This window comes from Cebidichthys violaceus, unplaced genomic scaffold (genome assembly GCF_023349555.1).
Source record: "Cebidichthys violaceus isolate CVI_PGR_0920_01 unplaced genomic scaffold, fCebVio1.0.p SCAF_2, whole genome shotgun sequence".
Lineage (NCBI taxonomy): Eukaryota > Metazoa > Chordata > Actinopteri > Perciformes > Stichaeidae > Cebidichthys > Cebidichthys violaceus.
Window position 1 is genome coordinate 10886750 of NW_027176372.1, and position 18276 is coordinate 10905025.

Sequence of the window (18276 nt, forward strand, 5' to 3'; positions counted from 1 at the left end):
AACAGGAGGAGACCCAGTGTGTGTGTGTGTGTGTGTGTGTGTGTGTGTGTGTGTGTGTGTGTGTGTGTAAGTGTGTGTGAAGAGGGCAGGGGGGGGGCGGTGGGTACACAGGGAACTTGCAGTGTGTTTGGGCAGTGGTGTGTATATTTTTGCACGCCTGCATATGTGTGTGTGTGTGTGTGGGTCAGCAAAATGGGCTGAGTTTGCGGTCTGAAGGGGGGGGGGCAGACGGGCTGAATCATTGTTCTGGACTTGTTTGAGGCTTAAAATGTCAACATGGTTCAGCTCTGCTGTCCCAGTTAGCCAAGCATTAACCTAGACAGCCGGACTGACCACGGGTATATGTGTGTGTGTGTGTGTGTGTGTGTGTGTGTGTGTGTGTGTGTGTGTGTGTGTGTGTGTGTGTGCGTGTGTTGTGGTCGCAGACAGCGAGCACAGCAGCAGGGCTATCTGCTAGATCTGCCCATGCCAGCGGATTTAAGCAGGATTTAGCGGCGCGCAATGCATTTGTTGTTCTTTCTGATCCCTCACGTTTTAACAAGACATCAGGGGCTGGGCCTCCCTCTCAATCTCTCTCTCTCTGTGTCTCTCCCTCCCTTCTTTTTCTCTCACAGTATAATCTCACTTTATCTACAGCCCCTCATTTCATCATCACACACATCATTTCACCACTAAACAACTGACTCTTCAGACAGGCCCAGGGAAGGGGAGGACTCCTGTAAGAGACTGATAGAGGAGTGTGTAAGTGTGTGTGTGTGTGTGTGTGTGTGTGTGTGTGTGTGTGTGTGTGTGTGTGTGTGTGTGTGTGTGTGTGTGTGTGTGTGTGGGGATCATCATCTCTCCTCCTCTTATGTTAAACACAGGCAAACGTCCAGCCATTGTAAGTTATGATCGTTTTGTTTTTTTTAAAGTCCAATTTTCTGAAGAAATAACCCCCCATGAAAATGAACATTATTGGATTAAAGCCTATTCCACTTTCATGGCCATTGTTCTCGGACAGGCGCATTATCAAATAAATTACTTCATTCACAAAAGACTTAAACGCAACCAGAAATTTGCAAAACGGTCAAAATCCTGCCCCATTGACCCCCACTTTATTTTTCTTCTTTGGGCTGCACATGATGTCATGAAAGCATGCGCGGGTAGGACCTCTCGTACGAGGCTTGGGAGCGGGTGAGACGTTATTTCCACGCTATTGTCTGGTGCTCATGGGGTTGGGAGTGAGGGGGGGGTCGCACTAATTCAAGGGCCGATAAGAGAGAGAGAACGCGGGGTGTGCTTTGTCCTACCTCCCCTAACAATTTACTGGTTTTCAGCAGCAACACCCTGCATGTGCCCGTGTGTGTGTGTGTGTGTGTGTGTGTGTGTGTGTGTGTGAGAGTGAATGAACGTACATATGTTTTCATGCATGTGTGTGTGTGTGTGTGTGTGTGTGTGTGTGTGTGTGTGTGTCTTCATAGACACACGTGCGTGTGTCTATGAAGACACAGACACAATCAGCCTCTAATTGGATCTACAAGATGCATCAGTGAGGCATAAACAAGTTTCCATGGCAACATTAGTCTTTGTTGCTGACCACCCCCCCCTCCCCTCCCCATATCTCAGCCCCCTCCATTTCTGCTCCCCAATCTCATTCCCTCTCGCTTTATCCTTCCCTCTCATTCACCTCCTCAACATTTCCCTCATTCTGTTTTCTCTCATCTCACTCCCCCCCCCCCCCCCCCCCCCCCCCCCCCTCTCTCTCTCTCTCTCTCCTTACGCTCACAAAAAACACACCTACAGAAAAACAAGTGAGAAACCAGAGGGGGGGGGGGGGGGGGGGGGGGGGTAAAACCAGGCAAACATCACAAATAGACCTTGATTTGTTTCACTCAACAAGTAGGTCTTTTCTATTTTATTTGTAGGGAAATTGCTGGCAGATTATTATTTTTTTTATTTTTTCTCAAAATGATCAGTTTCAAAAGAATTAAAATGATTTAAAAAGCCGGGCTCTCAAATGAAACAATGAGCCTCGCACCCGGCTTCTCCGTTTCACAACCCATTTATTCCATTATCAAAGCGAGCGGCAACAATTTAGATGAATAATTAAGATTCCCAAAATCTTAATATCTTAATATCCCTGAAGGATTTAATCACAAGCCGGCCCCTGTCATTGATTCAATTTTCCGAGCAGGCCTCCTGGTTGGCGGTTAGATAGCTATCCTAAGTGAATTCTCCGCTTCTGTTTCCCAGCCTTTGTTAACTGTCTGCTATAATGAGGCTCTGGCTGCTGTGGAGGTCTGGAAGCGCCATCGCAGATGGGAAAGAAGCAACATAAAAGAAATAGGGCAGCAATTAGTGTTTAGCCCAGTTTAAAAGCCCTCCACTTGGCAAGCTGCAGCCCAGCTCCAGTCCAGGATGTGAAACTAAACTGGTGGGCTGGGACTTTGTCTCCCGTTTGTCTCTCTGTTGGCTTAATCAGCGCCACTCCGGTGCTACACACAGCCACACGCAATGGAGAGGAGGAGACGAGTGACTGAAGATTATTGTACTTTTGAGGAGGTCGAAAGGGAAAAAAGGCGGAGGGGGGGTGGAAAAGGAGGTTGAATTGCATCTTCCATTCATGTTGTCTGGAGACTTTTTAGAAGAACCTGTTGATGAAAGCGGCTCGAGTGCACAGAGGAAGGACACAAACAATGTTTCTGGGAAACGACCCCGAAACGCGAGGGAACCTTCATCCCCCTCATGTCAAACGAGGTGGATCTGCCTGAACCAAGCACAATAAAGAGAATCATTTTCAAAACAGCCAAATGCGATTGGTTTTGTTTCATCTGGACGGCTCCGCAACGCGCTCAATCCTGTAAAGAGCTTATACAAACAGGCCTGCGCTACAGCACAGCGGAGGGAGAACAGAAAACAACTAGGCGGAGGGAAAAGAGACGAGGGGAGAACCCCCCCCTCCTTCTCTGTTTTTACATTCCACTGGTGAATATGAGCACATGATCTCACATATGCTACAGCGCCCCCCCCCCCCCCCCCCCACACACACACACACACACACACACACACACACACGGATCTGAGAGCACACAAAAGCACTGTGGGGTGCATCCTGGACCTTCCCAGCCCAACTTCCCAGCCACCCCTATTCAAGCACCCTGCCCTCACCGACTTTCATATAAAACGCCGCCTACACTAAGGCCCACTCAAAGCCCCTCACAGAGCCTCAAACCAGCCCTCACCCCCCCCCCCCCCCCCTCCACCACGCTCTCCACCCCCGTCCAGTCAACTCAGGCCTCGGCCCCGAGCGTAGCACTGGCAGGCAGCCTCGGCCCCGCTGAATGAAAAGGACCCGAGACACAGGAACTGCGAGAGAAAGGAGGCAGGAACGGCTCATATCAACAGAATGGTTTTTCAAATTGATTTGTTCCTCCTGAGCAGCGGCGCGAACACGGCGTACATATCAATTCAAATCCGTTACTCTCGACTACGTACGCGGGGCGATCCATCTCCACCAGGGGGGAATACACCGACGGACCGGATGCAGGTACCACCTCGTTTCCTGCAGCCCAATCTCTCTCTCTCTCTCTCTCTCTCTCTGTTCTTTAAATCACGTGAGTGCGCGTCACACAAACAAGACAAACACAATCATCGCAACAACAGGTTGGTAATCTATCCCTCTCGCCATCAGCGTGGTAATTATCGCGGCAGGAGAAGTGTTCCCTCACCAATTATCGTCTCTCTCTTACATTATCCACAGAATCAGCGTGGCTGCTTCCCCACCATTATTACAGATGACACTTTCCACCCAGGCGCCATATTTACAGCCGTTTCAATCAATATCCCGTATAGGTTCGATTCTCTGGCTTCTCATGAAACATCGCAGTAATTCACCAACAAGACAGGTTAAGGTCCACAAAGAACACAAAGCCGCGTTATGCAAAAAGCATCTGTATCTCAGCTCTTGTGTGCGACACATGTAGCGGCGGGGATTTAAAGCGGATTCACTTGCCCGAGGCAGTCTACGTTTTGTGTAATCACAGATCCATCCCATTCTCGTTCAAGTCAATCAATATCAAATTATTGTCTGCTAGCGGGGACCGTTTCTAAACCGCTTTCAGATCCATCAAGATAGAGCCACGTGTTGGCTCGGCCTCACAATGGAAACATCCGCATGGCAGCTTCTGAAATGGGCTTCGCCCTTGATGTGCGGTTAAGATCCACTGAGCGCTGTTGACACAGCGTGATCACTTCATACTCGGGAGAGGAAGGCACGAAACCGCCAAACTGTCAGTATGTGTGTGCAAATAAAAAAAAGCTCCAGAGGATTTCGCCACATCCGTGGGGCCGTCGAGTCGCGCGAGTTGCCGGCTGTGTGACAAAACGGATCCGGAGCCGGTTTTGAAGCGCCTCCCTGCTGGCTGCCGACGCCACGGGGAAGGTGAGCTGGTCATGGGTCCGCGGCCGTAGCCGGTGGCTCGACCCGAGCGCTTGTATACATAGCTGGCTTCTGTCAGGCCGTCGCGGGGGCAGATGTTCTTAGGGAGGCCCGTCTATAAACACACACACATAAACACACGCCCCGCAGTGTACACACACCGATTTCCTCACATGTCAAACATGGTAAACAAGTCATCCCAATGCCGACGCAGGCCACACACACACACACAGACACACACACGGAGCAAAGACACACGAACAAACACAAGGATCCTGAAATTAAGCAAAACAAGGCCCATCTGGGTCCGGAATTGTTTAGCAAAGCAGGAAGGATTTGACCCTTATTATAGAGAAGCAGGACAAACTTCGCCCAACGGGTAGTGGTATTGGATAAACTATAAACTCGCTCCAAGTTGCATTTACACTCCACTGGGCCAGACTTGGCAACTGTCACTTGCTGAATAGCAGAAAAGCTGAGTATTTTTTCCCCTCTGTGCCGTCCCCATTAGAGGGACATAAATGAAGATGTCAGAGGCAAAAGAGAGAGACAGAATATCCTGAATTCCACCCTGCAGAGAGTTGCTTTTGTACGTGTGAAAACAGACGATCTCTCTCTCTCTCTCTCTCTCTCTCTCTCACACACTCACACACACACACACACACACACACACACAGACACACACAGACACAGACAAACATGCACTAGCTTTGGTTAGCTCAGTCAACAGGCTGGCATGCAGAGCAAATCAGATTCAGCGTGACTCATAACAGTTGCACATAGGCGAGCTACACAACACAAACACACACACAAACACACAGGGATGACACACACCGCTCATGTTCACCAAACGAGCTCAGTGCGCTCGCCCTCCATCACCGCCACGTGAGCGGCTAGCATCACACCATCGGCGGGACGCGATGAGCTAACAAGATGACGCCCAGATGGCCCTTGCCACGAGGTGGCGGGGAGGGGCAGAAGTGGACATCGACGCGAGACAAACTGGCTGCAGAGCACTGACTGAGCGAGCGAGAGGAGTGTCAGAAGTCATTAGGGAGGAGAGAGAGCATAATCTGTTTCTTCTTATGGCCTCTGTGGTTTCCGTCGACGCCGAGCCCATCCCTCTCTAAGAGCAGGGGAGTTAAGCGAGCGCGGGTGTATGCGGTCGTGATTGAACGTCATCCACGGTATCGCTGACAGCGAGAGAAGGCCCAGGCTGTTGCTCTCTGCCTCGCCACTTATTCATCCCGGATCCCAGGAACTGAGCTCTTCCAGCTGGAGGGCTTGGGTGGTGGTGGTGGTGGTGGTGGGGGGAGGGGGGGCGTGAGGAGAAGAGAGGAGGGAAGATTTGGCTCGGCTAGACAAGAGCGCTTGGGTCAGTTTCAGCCGGAGTTTATCCCTCATTTTGGGGGTGCTCTGTGACCCAAACACACACACACACACACACACACACACACACACACACACACACAAACACCTTTTTCCTCCTTCCCTAGTTCCTTTCCTGGCCTCGACACAACACACATGCGCACACACACAGCCAGCTGCCTCCCATCGCTGAGGAGCCGCCACAGATGGGCTCTGCATGCTCCGTAAAGATCTCTCCACAGGCCCAGTCTACTGGCCGCTGCCAAAACCCGGCTGGCCCGAGCCCACTGTATGCGTGAGCGTGTTTGTGTGCATATATATATACGTGTGTACACATGCTTGAGTGGGTGTGTTTGTGTGGTGGTAGTGGTGGTGGTGATGGGGGGCTGGACAGTCGTAGAGAGAGGGAGAGGGAGAGGGAGAGGGAGAGAGAGAGAGAGAGAGAGAGAGAGAGAGAGAGAGAGAGAGTCCCCCAGGACCAAGAGACCAGAGAGTCGAGAGCTGGACTGGGATGCGAGGCTGTAATCAGCGGCGAGCAGAGCAGGAGGGGAGAGAGCAGGAGAACCTCCCAGACGAACAATAGCATCTCTCACACTCACCCGATTGTGCTTCACTCCCGCTCGGGGGGGAGAGCCGAGGAGAAAAATGAGAGAGAGGAACGGAATCACGGCCGCTATCAAACCCGAGCAGCTTGCCCCGGTTCGTTACCCAGCAGCCATTTTCTGCTCGGTATCTGCGACCCCATCGATTATAAAGGCCCTCAGCAAGCATTTCTCAGAAAGAAAAAAAAAACAGCCCTTTAATGCTGCTGCTCAATCAGCACGTCACATGTGCTAATAAACACACACAAACACACACACACACACACAGCTCAACTTCTTCTTTAATTCTGCTTGGCTTAGATAGAGCCAGTCATGGTTAAATTCAATTTTCAACAATTGGCCTCCTATCACGGCACGGCTAAAAATGACTCCAGGGATCACAGTTTTTAAACTGCATAATGAAGCAAAGTGAAAAGCTCATTGAGGATGAGAGGCTACGGTTTACAGCTAAACTTAGCAAATTTTTTTCTAACTCGTGCTCGGCCAAGTCGCCCCGCTCAGCTCAGCAGTATTTTTGGCACCCAGCGCGTCTGGGAATCAAATCAGCGGGTGATCAGCCACGAGACGTCTCCCAAACAGACCTGACATCCATTGCTAATGAGGTTTTCCCTATTTGACATTCTGTGAAACGCACTTATTCGCTTTCTCGCCGCGGGTTCGATGAGAAGATTGATAGCCAGCAGCCGGTTAGCTTAGCTTCAAGACTGAAAAAAAACAAAAACAAGGGGAAACGACTCGCCTGGCTCTGCAGGAAGGTAAATAAATCTGACCAGCACCACCCAGTTACACTGTTACGTGTCCGTGTTACACGTACAGATTAAATAAACGGGATATACCATTGGAGGTGCTGGGAGGCAGAATTTGTTACTTTTGGACAGAGCCAGGCTGCCTTTCCCCTTGTTTTCTCTCTTAAGCTAAGCTAAGCTAAGCTAACTGACGGCTGGCTGTAGCTTTAAATTCAGCGCACAGACATGAAAATGGTATCTCTAACTGCCAGAAAGAAAGCAAACAAGTATATTTTCCTATTTCTTAATAGAAATAATACGATACTGAGCCTATCTTCTTGCCCAGAGAAAGATTTGGGGTTTTGTCTCTCTCAGAATATAGAATGAACTGCTTCCAGTTTTAAACATGGCAACACTTTCTGATCAAAGCGGGAGCTGAATCAATATCGCGCGAGTCTGTACGTTGTTAACAGGTGTTAATGTGACACAACTACAGAGAGTCTGGGATGCTGGAGGGAAACCAAAGCCTTCCTGCGAGAACAAAAAGGGCGACACGGCGCACAGAAAGCAAATCAATCAATCTCTGCCGGAACGCGTCTGGCTTTGACAGCGCGGTTCTGAACCCAGAAGTGAAAAGATAGCGCGCAGCAAAGTTCAATACTTTCATTGTTCATCTGTCAGCGGGAGAGACAATCGCAGCGGAGGAGGGAGGGTAAAATACTAACACAATATTTATCTTGCGTCCCCTTCCCTCCTGACTCTTTTTTTTTTTTTTTTTTTTTATGTATTCCTGCCATTGTGAGCGGTGCCGGGAGATGGATGGGTAGAGGAGTCCGGTAGGTGATATGTGTCTGCTACAAGCACAGTGCAGTCACTCACACATCCCGTCCCCGTCCCCGTCCCCGTCTCCAATCTCAAGCAACGGCAATAATTCAGGCACCAACAAACAGCACCGGGGTTTTTTGGGGGGGGTTTTCGTGGCATTTCAATTGTCGGCGGTTGGTGGTTTTTCTTCGGCATTGTTCTTGAATACTGCTTCCCTGGGAAACTGGGAAAGTCAAACAGCTGACGAGATGTCACCTCATGAACTCTCTCCTCAGTTTCACACACACTCACAAACAGCCACGTCGGCGATCCGACACACACTTTTTCTCCTTTACACACATACACAATTCTAAGGATCTCTCATCAACTGCTTGTCAAGCTCAACAACACACGGCGCTGTATAAACAGGCCGTGAACCGCAGCTCCCTCACATGCAACCAACTTGATGCCTTTTTTTTTTTCCGAGGCCGGTGACATTTGATCGCGTCTGAGCCTCACGACGGCTTCTGGCCTTCCCTCCGTTCGCACGTGGTGGTTAAAAAAACTCACAGTAAATCTCAGGGACTTCTGTCGAGCGCAACATTTTTTTTCTTCATTTAGCCCACAGCGGCGACAGCTTGAGAAATAGAACGTGTGTGTGGCGCAGTAAAACTTCCACAGTCGTTTCCCTGTGGCGATACCTGTTCCCTTGTGCATGTCCGTACCTGGGCCTCACACATGCCTGTTGTGACTGGTCATGCGGTGCTATAAGGGGAGTGCATATGACCTGAGGAATTATCCTCTGTTCCGACAGGGACGTATGTATGCATGAGCGCACATTCTCGCATGTGCCTGTACATTACACACACACACACACACACACACACACACACACACAGACATTCTTTAAAAGCCAACAGTAGCGAAACGAGAGAAGATAGGCCTCTCTGTGTGCAACTGACAGAGTGAATTACACGGTGAGCTAAAACACTAGCTTCCTGTCTCACACAACAGCGCTGGATGGCTTTCAGATGGATTTGGCCGAATCCTGTACAAACAGTGAGTCAATAATGGGGTAATGGCCAATCGTTGGGGGAGAACAATTCTCGGGTGATTTGCGGCGAAAGTGTGTGTGTGTTTAGGGCACTTTGCGCCGCAATCTGTCACCCAGCCATAACAAGGGCGCGCTGCCAGCGGGCTCCATTCGCAGGGGCGTGACAGCGCTCCGCATGCAGATATCTGAAGATTCCCTGAGCCCTTGATATGGGACTCCATATACCTCATTGCAGACAGGTGGGGCGGGGGACAAATTCCGCTAATGAAAAGCTGCTAATTCTGTCTCCAGCGATTCAGGAAGCCATGAAATCAAAGATAAATTTGCGTTATGAGCAAACGTACAGGACATTTTAATCCTCCATGCCTCCGATATTTATGTCAGTTGGCCCCTCTGTCATTATCATAAAGCGTGTTTAATATTTCTCAGCTGCGCGAGGACCGCCACACTACAGATGATCGAGTGCACTGGATTTAGTGGCTCTTTCTGTCCCCCCCTTTTCTCCTTCCTCCAGCTGTGTCCACGTACTTCAGGACGTACACACACACACACACACACACACACAAGGAGAGAGTGCAACAGAGAGGAGAAGAAGAGAGAGTGTGTGTGTGTGTGTGTGTGTGTGTGTGTGTGTGTGTGTGTGTGTGTGTGTGTGTGTGTGTGATGGGGGAGCACTGTGCAAGCACCGAGGACACGGTGCCAACACGAGAGGCCCACCGTGCCTCGGTCCCATCTCTCCAGCTGAGGGCTTTGATTCGCCTGATTGTCTCCAATATTGAGACACACAATAAACACAACACTTGGCGGCCATTTGCAATTCTAATCAGCCCCTCTCGACAGGCCCGGACAACCCAGCTACGGCCCTCTGGGATATCACTCACCGGCCCGCAAAATAATGACACAATCATCGCCATGGCTACGCTCCGAACGCGGGCCCCATGAGCGGCAGCACGGAGAGGATATCAACACACAGGAGCGCTCGAAAAGGACTAAATGAATTAGCTAGGAGATTAGCTGGATGCCAGGTTAATGAGTGTGCCACGAACGCAACTTCTCCCGTCCAGCATTCGGGGAGTGTTCACGCCCCCCCTCCCCAAATCACTAGCGGCAAGAAGGCGAGCCAGCAGGTTCACACCTGCTTCTGCGAGGCGTGCTGCAACAGGATCTCAATAAACCATCTTCTTTCAACAGGAAATTCTGACTATGTAAACTTAGGGATGATCGTTTCTTGATAAGGCAGCAAGTTGCAACTTTCCACCATCTGATTTCGACACGGCACGCAAGCGGTGGTATGATCGTTATCCGGGAAAAAATTTAAAAAAGAGTCTGTTTATGTTAGACTACGCGGACCAAGTTTGTTTTCCGGATGTTAAAGAAGCGTAAATCGGTGTAATTTAAGACGTTCAGGATCCGTCTTAAGCTTTACCTTCAACAAACTGTCCCAAAATCATACATCTGTGAACAATCAAAAGCCCATCTGTCGGCTGCTCCTGTGCCGTTTTCACTGACTTGACAACATGATGGTAATAGATGCTCACAGATAAATGAGAGCAAAGTGACACGCAATCATCCACGTTTTAGTGGCCTCGACGCATCTGCTTTAACAGTCGCCCCGCAAGACGAGAAACACAAAATTTGTTTCAGAAAATAACAGGCGCGTCTCGTGAAATGAAGATATTTGACTTGCAAATCGCTCGGGTGATTCATAACGGTTGCCGTGCTCGTCTGCGAGCACGAGGGGCACGCCCGCGCGTCCAAACGTGTTTGTGTGTGTGTGTGTGTGTGTGTGTGTGTGTGTTGGCACACACACACACACAGTGAATGACAGCCTGTCAAGTGAAAGAGATGTCATTATCTGGCTGATGGTTGTGCGAGCTGTGACCGGGGGGTTAGGGTCACATCACTAGCGGGGAGCCGACACTCCGGACAGGAAACATTACTTTCTGATTTCCCACTAGAGGGGAAACACTCCTGTCACAATCTGCCCTGCCACTGTTCGACCTCCTGCAGAGGTTATTGCAATACGTGCGACGTAGCGAGCGAGTGTGTGTGAGCGACTACAGCACGAAAGATACTTATCTCAAAAAACTTCATTTCTTTCTTTAAAACAACATAGCAGGGATTTTTTCTTCTTTGTTCAAAAGGCCTTGAAGAGAAGAGCAAACCTCCCTCCCTCCCCGTCCTTAGCCTTTGACTTTTTCTGTGTAACAACAATACGGGGGTTTTAGTTCGGTGTCCTGCAGTCGATCTGTTAGGGAGCTGATAAGAGGAGCTGATGGATAGGTTTAATCAGCCGAGCCCAGGGATCAAGACCAGTACAGATCAATCAAATGCCGTGTGGTTTATAAAAGAAACGGCTTTTATCCGAGTCACAGGGGTCTCTGCCTGCACTTTTCTCCCCCCCCCCCCCCCCCCCCGCCCCCCCCCAGTAGTATCTGAGGTAGGCCTACATTTGTTGAAAAGCTGCACTAATGTGACAAAAAAATAAATGCAGCGGGGGGGAGTGCGGTTAAAAACGAGAAAGGCACATCTGTAATCACCACACAGAGACTGTTAAACTCCACAAAGCATAAAGCTGAATGTGCCCGGTCTCTAACATAGCCAACAATCTCCTGACATAAACCAAAATAAAACTTCAACTAAACACCTCCTGAAACGTAAAAAACGTAACTGAAAATAAACCAAAAAGGAAACACAACAGAAAGCGGAAAAAGAGCTGAAAACTATCGACACCAAACAAACAATAGATCTCTATGTAAGACGGCGTCGGGCGCTTTTGTAACTGGGACGCGGATGTTTTTTTGTTTTTTTTAAACACGCAGCTGCCTTCTGAGTCTTAAAAGCGGCTTCTTATCACCGAATTTGACTGACAAGTCTATTCTCCGCTTACAATCTCGGCTCATGATTGCAAAAGACAGCTAACACGTGTCCCATCCGATCCGAGACAAATTAGTTGCTCTTTCTTTCCTCCCTTTGGATGGGAGATCTTATCCAGGCGGGCATGCTTAAGTTGTCAGTGGGTTTCTAAAACCCATATTGAACAGCATATTGACTGATGCAATCGCCGAGACACACATCATTAGGCTCATTAACAGCGAATGTAAAAAAAAAAGGGGGGAGGACGGCCTAACTGGTGTAGCGGGAGTCTGTGTCTCCTCTGATAACGCTCGTCTTTAACAAGCAGAGCACAGGCGAGACGCAGCCGCTCGGTATTAAAATGAATTGTGTGTGTGTGTGTGTGTGTGTGTGTGTGTGTGATTTGCGCGCTAATAAATAGCTTGTTTGACAGGATGCTATTCTCATTCACACAGTTCGCTCTGTGATAACCGGGCGGATTGTGGCCTCGTAAAGGCGCTCCATGTGTTGTTTTAGGAAGCCATTACAAACTGGGCCGTCTCCATTACAAGAGCTATCTGATCATTATTACCGCCATCTGTAAGGCACACTCAAACCTTAGCCTGCCAACCACAGCTGCACACACACATCCACACCACCTTCCGCTGCAATATATATATATATATATATGTATGTGTGTGTGTGTGTGTGTGTGTGTGTATACACAGCCAAAATGTGACATGGCGGCTGTTCCCTCGTCACATTGCGCCTTTCGGGGTCAACGCATTTGAGTCTGGTCGACACAGAGCCGAAGCCGACATTGCAAGTCTCCCTGCGAGGCCGCACACCCTGTGCAGTGCAATTGCAAACCTTTCCAGCCAGAACTGCCCGCGTCCTTCAAAGGCTCATCACGGGACGCACATCTAATGCAGAGAGAAGGCCGATTAAAGCCTCAGCCAGACATGCCGCTTTGAAGCGACTGCTGCAGCCCTTCCAATGGGAGCCGAATCATTTCCCCTTCCCTCGGCCACTCCATTGTGCAAGAGAGAGGTGCACCGGGGCCGGCTCCGTTCGGTGGCTGCATGTGGGTGTAGGGGGAGGGGGGGGGGGGGGGTTACAGAGTATCACGCCACTCCATTCCAGAGCAGGGCCACTACAGGAAATGAGACTCTCCCCCCGATGCACAAGGGGCTTCTCGTGCAATAAATATATTCATGCATTCATGTATATTTCAAATAAGAATTTGACTCGGCCCGCGTTGTGCACATGCAAGGCTTCCGACTTTTCAAATCCTCGACGTGCAACAATCAGAAGTGTATAAATAAATCAGAAAGTGCAGCAAACGAGCTACTAAAAGCAGCAACACAGGCCCGGGCCCCGGTGCGCCAAACAAAAAAAAGGACTCGCAGAATGTTTTTCTGCAGAAGAAGAAGCTTTCATCTCGGAGACAGGAGAAGGAGAAGAGAGGAGTGATGTGGCGGAGGTTTTCGGGCTGTCATGTTTCACGATGGGGGACTTGAGAGACAGGCGATGGGAGTAGCTAAAAGTAGCTGAAAGTTTTTTCAGTGCAGGGGGGGGGGGGTTTGAAGACGAGACGGCCGAGCAATAGAGCGCCACACATTAAGATCAGCGAGTTAAAATCACAGTGTGAGATATTATATTACAGAGCCTTAAGAGGGAGAAACTATCGCGGTTCCTCATTAAACCGAGTCGACGTAACGCCTTTCTTATTCTCTGCATAGTTCATAAAGCGAGTGCGGAGAGGTTCGAGGATATTGTGTTTGCTTTAGCAGGACCTTCGCTCCCCACTTCCAATATCGGAGAGATGAGAGGCTTCCACGGCCGAGCCCATCATGGGGGAGAATAAACACACATCTGATGGGAAACATGTGTGTGGGAGATGAAACGGCCTCCCCTCATATGAATGGGATGAAATATAGACCTGTGTCCTGCCGCGCTCGGCGTGGAGGGGAAACGGCAGACCCCCGACAGACTTTCTCTCACTCAACACACACACACACACACACACACACACACACACACACACACACACACAAGCTGCCAATATGGCCATTCTGGAGCGGATTCATGCGGAGGCCAGCGTCTGACAGTGACATCTCCATTCACTCTTGAATTCTTTTTCTCTTCCCAACATGCATGGACACACACATGCGTGCACACGCACATACAAACACACACACACACACACACACACACACACACACACACACACACACACACACACACACACACACAGAGAGCCAGAGGCCATGGGAGGAGGAGCAGTGCTGGGGCATACAAAATAAAAAGCCTTCCTCCCCGCAGTGGGTCTCCGTGGGGTTTAGCGTGGCATTATGGGAAGATTAGACTTTAGAGTGCCCTACTATCTGATGTCATTGTCGGGGTTTTTTGAGTCGGCTGCATGACTTGTGGAATTCGGACCTTGACGGCAGGCACATTTCTCTCCGAACCAACCGCTCGGTCATGATTGATTGCAGGTTCCTATTGTATCTGTCTGGTATGGCTCTATTGGAAGAGGAATTAGTCGGACAAAAAGACTCACGGAAAACGCTCCACATCTGACTCCATCAATCAAGTCGGCAATCAAAATAATTCAATTAAGAGACTTAAATCCCGCTGGCTTACGAGTCCCCTGCTCCAATGGCCCAGAGACAAACTCAATTTACTGACAATCCATACATGATAGCATTAACTCCACTTTAAGGCTCAAATCTTTTTCCGTTACTTACATTGTCTGAATATCAAGGGAAATGCAAAAGGAAATCGCCGAGTTCTGCTGTTTACTTAGGGAGAGGACTACTCGGGAAAGATTAAATAAACAAGAGCAACTTTAGATACAAAATAAAATTGCAGACAGGCCGTCCAGACAGTTAAACTAATTTGCAAGTTGTTTAGAAGAGCCCATTTGCAAAACACAGAAACTTTAGAAAAGTTTTTTTCATAGATCTGGTCAATGGGCGTGCATCAGCGATGCAGGACTGTGGAGAGACTGGGAGAGGGAGGTTGCTGAATATGTGTGTAATTGTCTTTTTCCCCTCCGTTTCCGAGGTGTGAAAGGGAATGCAGGGCTGCGCTGGGGTGTCCCAGGGAGAGGCGATTGAAGCGTCAGTCACAGCTGCCACACAGAGCCCCGGCGCGCAGCAAATCCCAGGACCGGCCCTCGTGGGCGGAGGGGCCGGGGCCGGGCCTGGGAGCAGCGGGAGTCCCACAGGCCTTTTCTTCCAGCTCCTCTCACCAGCACAAGGGGGACCGGGACCACGCTGGGAGTTTGCTTAGAAAAGGCTGAGCCAAGACTTGGCAGAATGGGTTAACGGGAGGCACACACACACACACACACACACACACACACACACTCACATACACTCACTCACTCACTCACTCACACAACCGCCAATGCTTTTGGGGGGCTGTCCGTCTTGCCTGTGGGCATGGTGGGAAAAAAAGATAAAATAGGGAAGAAAAAAAAATCGGAGATAAATCAAACTTCCAGTTAACATTTCAAAATTTGGGACAAACGATTAAAGAGACACACACGTAGTGTAAGAAAGGGACTTCTCAAACGAGATTACAGCAGAAATGAGTGGGTTCTGTTTTTTTTGCCTGGGGAGCCTAATAGTGGTGAAGTCCTGAGGATTATACACTGTGCCATTTCCATGCTGGCCCTAATAGTCTCCATGTCCTGTCCCTGTATGCCGTAGATGGATTATGATGCTTTATAATTAATGTGGGGGGGGGGGGGGGGGGGGGGGGGGGGACGTTACAGACCGCCCATCTGCCACACTGACACACTTACAGTGGGGCATCCCTTGGGGAATGGGGGGCCGCTACCACACTATTCCATTACTTTATCATTCTATTATCCTACCACTCCATTCAATTACACTGTCACTCCATTAGTGTACTCATAACAGTGAACAAAGCGCTCCATGATGGTCATTAATGATATGTTCAGAGCTGGTGGGGTATGGTCATGCCTCATCCAGTCTCCACTTGTAAGATGCTATCTGTTACAAAAGTAAAGTTCCACTTAAGGAGTCAATCGGGTTAGTGGTTCAACAATCCCAAGCCAAATTATATCATATTATATAAAGTTATATTATATTAAGTTATATTAAAAATACATGATATTATAGTATGGTAGATTATATTATAATATGCTAAGTTATATTATATTAAGTCATATTATATTATATGTATCTTGAGTGACATAAAATTATTTTTGGAACAGAAAAGAATATTTCTTGTGGCAAAAGTTCATAATTTACCTTCCAAAGATTGACTCAAGTTTGACAAAAAGAAGTTCACCGTATGTCATGGTCTTCCTCAGCAGAGTGTGCTTCAGGAGGACCCAAAAAAAGATGCTAATAACACTGTCAAAGTTAGTAAATTAATGTAAAGGAAGGAATTGGTTGTTGTTGGGTTTACAATACTTTTTGTCATTTTGTAGATGTAATTTAAAAGTTTAAAAGTAAATTTACAATTTTGTCAAATATATTTATTGTAATTTTGTATATGTGGTTGAAAGCTCCAGAAAAGTAATATTAACTAGTAAAAGGTAGTAAGTGAACCTTGAGTTAAGATTATTTTTGACTTAATATTTTTTAACTATATACTGTATATGTGGTTGAATGGTCCTAGTAACCTATTAAGTTAACCGTGAGTTACTTTTATGAGGTCTTCTATACTATACTATACTTTTTGTAATTTAGATACAGTTGAAAGCTGCAGAAAAGGCTAGCAAAGCTAGTAAGTGGTCCTTGAGCAAAAACTATTTTGTCTAATACACATTTTGTAGAAGCGACTAAAAGCTCCAGAAAAAAGCTACTGAAATTACTCGTAAAGCTAGAAAGTAGTTGAATTTATTTTTTGTTCAAATTTCGTTCTTCAACACTTAAGAAATTAAGAAAACATTGTCTTCAATTACAACATCATTTTATAACCTTTTTTTTTTGTAATAAACATGCAGTCCCAGTCCCACCACATTGTTTGTTGGGTATCCCTCGTCCCCTTCCTGGCACATTAAATTCAAACCTTCCCACAGAAGTCTTTGGAGTGCCACAAACCGGGGGTAAAACAGATCCCTCGCTGCCTGTATGCCGGTGACAACTCGTGACGTCTCGTAGTGCAGCTGGCTGTTAAGGTTTGCCTGCCCGCTGGTTTTGGGGGCCTGGCGTCTGATGAGCTCTGCCTCCACAGCACAGAGGGGCTCTCTGAGAAAGAGTTAAGTCTATGAGGTCAGTCCAGAGGAGGAGGTTACGAGTTCCCGAGTCGGAGCTGCAGGGGTAATGGTTTTAGAGATGGCTGTCACACAGATCCGTTCCACTGTCCCACACCGCCGCTGATCTCCACCGATTCAAGTCTGCTCGCTTTTCAAACGCTCCACTTTTCTCTCCCCGTCCACCCTTTCTTCTCTTCTCCCTCTCTTCCCCCCTCGCACTGACACATGGAAGTAATCTGGGGGGCTCTACGCTGGACTGAAAGGATGTGCGGTTGAGCCCAGGGCTGCATTTCAACGCTCTACATTAGCTTCCTTTCCTCCCCCTGTTTAATCCCCTTATTTTTCTAACTGCTCTTATGCAAAAAGAACTAAGATGGCAAACAAAAGGCAGACTTTTCCCCGCTTTTGCCCAACTTTCCTCCCCTCCCCATCCCCACTTCCTGTAACTCTGCATCCTGACACTTTCGCTCGATCTAGTCGAATGCGCGGGTGAGAACGGCGAGAAGAAGAAGAAGAAATCTTAAGGGAAGCCTCCCAGCGCCTGTGCCTCCGCTTGGCAGAGCTGGAGCTGATGGGAACTTCCTGGTTGCTGCCAGCCAGGCCTCCGTCTAATGAAGCCGGGTCGCTATGCTGCCTGTAAGGCAGCCACTGTTCAGCCACTCCACACTCGTCCACCGCTCGGCCCTCAGCGCTCTCACAGGGGCACACTGGCACGCTTCTAACACTTCCTTAATGCTCCTCTGTGGCTGGACAAAGAACAATGGCACACCGACGTGCACTCTCAAGCACTCATTCACCACCATAAGCTCATACTTGTCCCTTTCATACCAGGGGCTGTGTCCTTTAATTGTAGTATGAGTAAAGAAATTGGGTAAAAATGAACAGCACTCTTTTTTTTTTTTTTTACAAAATAATTGCACTTGGAATTGTCGCACCACATAAAGACCACATATTAATTACTTGTGTTTGTTTTGTTTTGTTTTGTCACTTTATGCGGTTTTATTACCAAATCTTTTATCTTGAGAAGAGCAACGTTTCAACAAGTTTGTAATAGTTTTCTGTGACTCACAGCAGACAACCTAAGCCTAATGTCTGTCACACCCATATGAGAGTCTCAGTCTGTGGTGCTCAAGATTAAGACGCATCTAAGATGATTGTCTGTTCTATGGTGGCAACTAACAATTATTTCCATTATTAATTTATTTGTCTCTACTGGTTAACTGATTCATCAT

General features: G+C 48.4%; 1 protein-coding gene across 1 annotated transcript in view; it reads right to left on the minus strand.

The window, feature by feature from the left end:
* Nucleotides 1-18276, minus strand: part of efnb1 (ephrin-B1) — a 56299-nt gene that overhangs the window by 31647 nt on the left and 6376 nt on the right. The window lies entirely within an intron of this gene.